We start from the raw sequence: 7834 nt of genomic DNA, 5'->3' as shown, positions 1-7834 counted from the left end.
CAATCCTCTCTTTGTGTTTATAACTCAAACGATACCAGACAAGACCTTTCATTAATGATTTCTTTTGTGGTTAAGGATTTCGTAAGTTCAGTTAGAAACTAATTAAATTATGAACGAAATGTAGATTCTTTGTAGTTTCCGTAGTAGGCAAATGTGCATACGCCCTAGCTTATGGTATTCTGTTATTTGCTGTTGCCTAGATGTCACAAATGAATAATATTTCATTATGTTATATTTATTACTAGGAAAAAATTACTATTATGAATCCTACAATTTCTTTTCCAGTTATTGTCTCTGGCACCATCTTGTTTCTTTTAGTTTTTAGTGATGCTTATTTATTCGTCGTTATCAAACCAACATGTTTAAATACTTTTTGGATATTCCTACATTTTGACGGTTATAATTAATTAGCTTAGTAACGTAGTTGAAATAATTTAATCGCCAAAGTAGTCATAATTGTCAATAATGTTGATGTCTCCAAAAATATTAAAAACATTTTGTAATCGTTACGTGTTGTGATGTTAATATATTTGGAAAAGAGCAAGCCCTGAGTTTCTTATCGATTTTTCTCAGAGGTGAAATTGCATCCCGTCTTCTTGGTTCGTATCATGAGAAAAAAAGCTTCTCTGAAGACTTACCTAATAAAAAAATGTATGTATGTTTTTATTTCTAACTATGATAGATTTTTAACATTAGGTACCTACAATAAGTCATCAATCATGTGACGTCACATTTATTGATATTATTATATATTTAATTAGTGACTTAATTAAAATTAATTAATAAATTAATTCAATTATAAAAAAAAATCCCTCACCAAACACAAACACGATTTATTCAAATTTCCATCGGTGATCTGTGTTTTAGTGTTTACTTCTGATGCTTTGGTAATAAGATAAGCATTACACACAAAAGGCATGTTACGAATCTTTCAAATGCTGTACTTAAAAAACTACATTTAAACCGGCTAGGTTATGTTTGTAGCAAACTGATTAACAATACCGTCAGCGCATCGAGTACATATTAGAACAGCTGGACATTTAAATTCCGACATGAAACTAAAGGCCTGTACCTAATAGTATTAACGTTTAGTTTTAATTTCTCGCCAGCTCTTAGCGAGTTGCCGTTGGAGGGCCGTCTGAGAACGTCTGCAGTGCGCTAATTGTCAGCTCCTGTCCTCTTCCACAAAGCACTCCTAACCTGACTCAAAACTATTTTCACTTTTCGAATTGCTTGAATAGTTCACTACAGAACATTTGTTAACCTTTTGTTGTTACAAATTGTGTAGTAATCGATATATGTATGAGCTATTTAAACAGTACTTCGATACTGTTAGCAACCGGTATTTTACCTTAATCTGTTACTATCTACACTCATAATATAGTTTTCAAAAAATACCACGCAGACAAGATATCTATACAGCTTTGCTGTATTTTATTGTATACATTTTTATTTTAGGTATTGATTTATTCGTTGATTACGTATTTCGACGGCAGCTACGACTCAAAAGTTTATTAAAGTCAAATAAATTCAATTCGGGACAGTGTTGACAAAGTTTAATAATAAATTTTATTAAAATAACAGTAACTGTTTATGTACACGAGTAAATAAACTGTTCTGCGTTTGTTATTAATTCATTTTAAGCAAACTGGGCGTTCATACTAGCGAAATATTAATTGGGTCATGATGTTTCATGAGAATTCAGTTTCATATTTTACATTTGGCCTACTTTGTGATTGTTTTATTAGATGTCCAGGCGAGATTTACCGCCATTGTAATAGGTATTTGGGGGTAATGATAAAGGGAAAATCTTCCACCGAGAATGTGAAAGAAAGGTGATTACTCAATAGATCGACGGTCTGAATGTCGTTGTTCTGAACTTGTACACATGCAAACTCATCTTGAAATTGTCATAGCGATATTCAGGCATTCGCCAAATATCTTGTATTCTATACTAGCCTGCTACAGGCAGTTACTTCGAACTAATCTAGACAAATTTAAATTTATAGACTATGAATTAATAAAATTGTCTTTTTTTAGAGCAGTGGATCATTAAATTTCACTATTATGTTAAATGATAATACTCATATATGGTCTAGTTTTAAAGGTTGGAATTGTATTACATGTTAAAATGTATGATATCGCCCAGTGCCTTGTACGGCCTATTCGGATTTACCTCGCATTTGAAATTCTAAGAGGGCTTTCCTGTATTGAGCTATGAAAGAGAACAGTAAAAGGTTTATGGTGCTCATTTTAGTTTTAAGATTTTGAAAACGTGAGTTGGTTCACATCTTTTTTTTTTGTTTTATTGCTTAGATGGGTGGACGAGCTCACAGCCCACCTAGTACTAAGTGGTTACTGGAGGCCATAGACATCTACAAAGTAAATGCGCCACTCACCTTGAGATATAAGTTCTAAGATCTCAGTATAGTTACAACGGCTGCCCCACCCTTCAAACCGAAACGCATTACTGCTTCACGGCAGAAATAGGCGGGTTGGTGGTACCCGTGCGGACTCACAAGAGGTCCTACCACCAATAAAAACATATCTTAGAAAGGTCGGTATTTACTTCAGTGTACCTATTTGTTGGACGGTGTTATTATGAATTTCTGCGGTACGAGGTACTAATATTTGAAACAACAGGCGATTTATACGTACACAAGGTATAAATTGTAATTTTATAGAAAGTTTAAAGAGCTTAGAAAAGAAAGAAAGAGCAATTAGCATTATTTTATGAAGCGAAGCTTGTGTGTAATATTATATATTATAATATAACATGTATGTAATAAAAAAATATTGTGTGAAATACGAAGCATTTTATTAGCAGACGGTACTCGATCGAGATTGCAGATAGAATTGATAGTGTAGCTAAGTAAGGTACAATCAATTTAAGTAGGCAGTGACCCGTCATTGAATATAAATCTCATTAATCAGGAGGTACTATTTTCATCCGTTGTATAGGGAATCCGATTAAGGAAAGGTAAGCTGCCCGTACTAGAAATAAGCTATGTTTTTTTTGTGTGTGTGCGTTTTATTCTTCGTTGCCGATAGCAAACTTGGTACCTTTCCAATTTTTGTTTTTACATTTGAAATTAGCATATTTAATACAGACATTGTGTGCTGATTTTACATTTAACGTAAAAAAAAAGTACTAATTTTAGTCCTTAAAATATTCAGTCCCGGTAAAATGTCAACCGTGTTCTAGGTAACGAACGTGTGAGGAGGTTTCGTGGTAGAAAATGTCATATATTTTCGGCCAAGGGTCAAATTGAGGGATAATGTGTTGGCACAGATGGATCTAACGCAAATAACCCTGACAGCCGACGATTTGGCCCTTGTGCGTCATCAGGAAGCTGTAATCAAGGCGCTGATAAAAGTTTTGCCAGTACTAAAGGTAATTTTCAGAGATCTTATGATTATCAACTATTTTATTCTGTTCGTCTGGCTTGACAAATTACTTGGAAATATAGGTTAATTTGCTTCTCAACTTAAACTACCCAGACTAGTTGTAATCATTGAGTTTCCCTTTTATTTTGGTTTCATAGTCATGCTATACTTTCGCCTAATCAATTTGAAGGTAAACTTTGATATTACGTAAAATATAGAATGTGAGAAATGTATTTTACTAACGTAATTCTTTTATGTGTTACGCGGAACGAAATTGCCTAACGCCCCTTTCATCAGGTTTTGTTTATGGCAAGAATAACATCAAAACTCAACTGATCTGGAGTTGTGAAGTTTTCCCGTTTTTTCTTTATGGTTTGTTGTTATTTGTGTTTGTCTGCTAAGCCCCGAGGATGTAATATGTTTATTAATCCCATTGGATATTTAAGTTTCTCGTGTTTTTCGTTTGTTTTACATCAATAGTAACAACACGTTGATATTGCCAAACCAATATTATTTGCCAAGCAGTTTTTGTTTGTTTGTTTGGTATGTAAAAATAACATTGGGCGTTCTTCTGAAGGTCAGTTAATAATCGGGTCATCAATTGATTCACTGGTTGTGGTCTCATTGTAATTAATTTTTAAATTTGTTAGAATTTAGAGAGTTTATATGCGGATGTAAGTGGACGTAGGAGCATATATATACGCTAATACATATATAGGATAGTATGCAAGCCCGTGCACTGCCTAAAAACCATAGGGGTGAATTAAAGTACATAGTTATAAAAAATGAATTAAATATTCAAGAAATGTGTTCTTTATTTTACATCGAAATTCAATTCATGACTTATATTTGACTAGTGAAGAAACCCGGCCCGCTTTGCAAGACGAATTTGATTCGACTTCGATATGATCGCTATCAAACCAAGCTTCACAAGATCACCCGTCAGTGCAATTTGAAGATTTTCTGAAATTTTATCGAAATCTGTTCAACCATTTCGAAGTCTATAGTGAACATGCATGTACACATAAACTTTTATACAAATTAATATGTTGATAATATTAATTGTTCTTCATTGCATTTCATTACATTGTTGAACATACCAATAATACTAGTTTTCACAATAAAATGTAATCACAATTTGTTCAATGATAATATGTGTGGACGAAAATACCTAATTACTAGAGTATGTTGAACGTATTTATTAAAGCACGTAGTACGTAGAATGCTTTTAATAGTGAATTTTCATTTTGGAATATAGATGTACATATATATAATTGTTATAAAAGCTAAGTAAAAAGTTTTATTTGCTTTACGTAAACATCGACCTGGAGAAAATGTAGGCACTTAATTAGAATACTAATTTAATACCTGCCGGGTAATTTTCGTGAAGAATGAGCGTTCAGTGTTGGACTGTTTTATGATTGGAAGGCATAATAAAACGCAATTTTATATCGGGCAATTTTGAAAGGTCTTAAAGCAAAACAAAAGTCGTTCGAATAAAATTTGGCATAGATCTTAGGCGCGTAATACTGTTTTTGTATATTGCTTTATTTGACACGAGTTAGTAATTTGTAAGTTTGCCTCGCAGTTACACCTAAGGTAAATTGTTATTCAAAAATAATGTGTACGAATTATTTTATATTGTCGAAATTTTACATATTAAAGAAAATGAAATTATCGTTTATTAACATTTCTAGTTTGGAATTTAGAACAATCCTATATTTTTATTCCGATATATGTGTATCCCTATAGTTGCATCGCTTGATATAAGTACATCGGCCGTCCAAACCTTTACTCGGCCTTGTCTGTCATTCAGAATCCTGTTTCATACATATTCGAAGAATAACGTAGGATGCTTCAACTACATTCAGCAGTTCTGAAATTGTTTACTCGAGTGGTCTACATTTACCTAATGATACTTAAACTGTAAATACATCCAAATTAAGCTGAACTTTTGGAGCCTATCAAAGTTTGGGTAGTCTGCTTTCCAATTTACTTCAGCAAATAGGCAAATAGCTGTTCGGGCATTTTTTGCTGATTTCATTGGGAATGGCCATCGTCAGTGAAATTTGCTCGACAAACTGGACGCGCCGGCAATCGCGTAACTTAATGAACACCTCCCTAATCGAGTGACGTGACGAATATCTGCTTTAAACAAGGCTCGAAATTTTAAAGTTTAAATTTCAGCTTTGAACAGAGAGGTATTTTTAGCAGCGAACCAGTTAGTTATTTTCACTAACTAGAATGTAAATTATAATAGGTGTAACCAATGTTATGGTTAATATTTGTAAAATTTACTAATCTAGTGTTGCTGCTATTAGTTCAGTCGGAACATTTAATTAATCGATAACTGTTGATACATATTAGTTGTTCGATGTATTCAAAGAAAACAGGAACTGTTATGGATGAATAAATAGTAAACTTTTGGCGCCTATCAAAGTTTGGGTAGTCTGCTTTCCAATTTACTTTAGTAAATAGGCAAAAGGCTGTTCGGGCATTTTTTGCTGATTTCATTGGAAATGGCCATCGTCAGTGAAATTTGCTCGACAAACTGGACGCGCCGGCAATCGCGTAACTTAATGAACACCTCCCTAATCGAGTGACGTGACGAATATCTACTTTATACAAGGCTCGAAATTTTAAAGTTTAAATTTCAGCTTACAGAACAGAAAGGTATTTTTGCAGCGATCCAGTTAGTTATTTTCACTAATTAGAATGTAAATTATAATAGGTGTATCCAATGTTATGGTTACTATTTGTAAAATTTACTAATCTACTGTTGCTGCTATTAATTCAGTCGGAACATTTAATTCGATTCACTGGTGGTAGGACCTCTTATGAGTCCGCACGGGTAGGTACCACCACGCCGCCTATTTCTGCCGTTAAGTAGTAATGCGTTTCGGCTTGAAGGGTGGGGCAGCCGTTGTAACTTTACTGAGACCTTAGAACTTATATCTCAAGGTGGGTGGCGCATTTACGTTGTAGATGTCTATGGGCTCCAGTAACCACTTAACACCAGATGGGCTGTGAGCTCGTCCACCGATCTAAGCAATAAAAAAAGAAAAAATCGATTAATCGATAACTGTTGGTAGATATTAGTTGTTCGATGTATTCAAGGAAAACAGGAACTGTTATGGATGAATAAATAGTAAATACGCGTAATTTGGTTGAATTCATCTCGGCATACTACAGAGTACATAGTAATATTTGTAAGCAGGTCACAGCAACGATTTATCATTGTGGAGATGACGTTTACTGCCGATACCGACTGATTTGTTTCAGATCAAATGCGAATCCGATATTTGAGCAACGTAATCATAGGGGTAAGGAAATATATTTGCGTCATATTATTATACCGCGAACAGAGTATGGGGCTTACGCATATTTTGTCGTTTTTACAATATTTCTACTTCCATAAATAAACAGTCTTCTCTGTATATCTTTATTGTAATGGCATGTCAAGTTTTATTATTCTGTATTATCCGTATAAAACATTAAAGACATTTTTGTGATTTCGAAAAGGAAAAATTGGCCATAGTAACAAAAGCTCACGATTAGTTATTTGTCGGATTCTTTAGTGTCAAAGAGCATTCAATGGTACGTTTCAAGGGCAAAACTTTATAATGCTATCCCCACAGACATTACCGACTGAGTTTCTCGCATGATCTTCTCACTGGGTCGCGATTCCGATTCGGTGGTAGATTCAGCCATTGCCCTTATTAGGGCAGATCTTAGCAAACCCTTTGCGGCTGATTCCCGGGAGCTCGTCCATCCGGGGTATTGAAGCCAGAATAGCTCTTCGAAGTTACTGACAGATAGGTAGATTAAAAAATATATATTACTCAAGTTATTTAAATACTAAAAAAGTAATAAATAACAGTTACTTAAGTGGCTTTCTGTAATACTAACAAACACGAGCAAGCTCAGTAATAATAGTGAGATATCATATTCTCTCGTGCACCAAGTTTGAGTGACGAATATCTTCGCGTTGAGAGCATTGTGTCGATACGTCGTGTTGTTCAAGTTCAGCTGCTTGTGTTAGATAAGCAGGTTTCCTCTTAACACACACGTCTGTAAGTTTAGATGTCACGTATTTCAAACCTAGTTATTGTAAGTTCACTCACGGAGCTCCGGAATCGCTGCCGTTTGGAAATTAATAAATAGTATTTCTTAAGCAGTTTTTAAAGAAACATAGATAATATCGGTAATCATTATAAAAGCTTCCGTATTTCATAAATCATTTGTTAATGTCGGCGTAAAATATTGAATACATCTATTTTAATGGAATGTAGTTTCAATTCTTTTTCGCAAACAGGATTTATGAATATGGAGAAATCAAAAGAGCTTTTATAGCTTTTGTGTGATTTTTTTGCCTTTGCCTGTTTGATGGTGAGTGGTCATTATTCATGGTCGTCAGTGATACCAGGGGCACAGCCAAACCACTGCT

At 34.2% G+C, this 7834-nt stretch overlaps 1 long non-coding RNA gene across 1 annotated transcript; it reads left to right on the top strand.

Annotated features, from left to right (window-relative positions):
• Positions 1-282: 282 nt before the first annotated feature.
• Positions 283-5077, top strand: LOC110386029 (uncharacterized). The gene is made up of 3 exons (XR_002431290.3): positions 283-651; positions 3206-3394; positions 4245-5077. It is a non-coding gene; the product is annotated as an uncharacterized LOC110386029 (long non-coding RNA).
• The last annotated feature ends 2757 nt before the right edge of the window (positions 5078-7834 follow it).

The sequence above is a fragment of the Bombyx mori genome, chromosome 4 (genome assembly GCF_030269925.1).
Source record: "Bombyx mori chromosome 4, ASM3026992v2".
Classification (NCBI taxonomy): Eukaryota; Metazoa; Arthropoda; class Insecta; order Lepidoptera; family Bombycidae; genus Bombyx; species Bombyx mori.
Note: the sequence above shows the minus strand (reverse complement) of the source record. Positions and strands in the feature narration are given on the sequence as shown.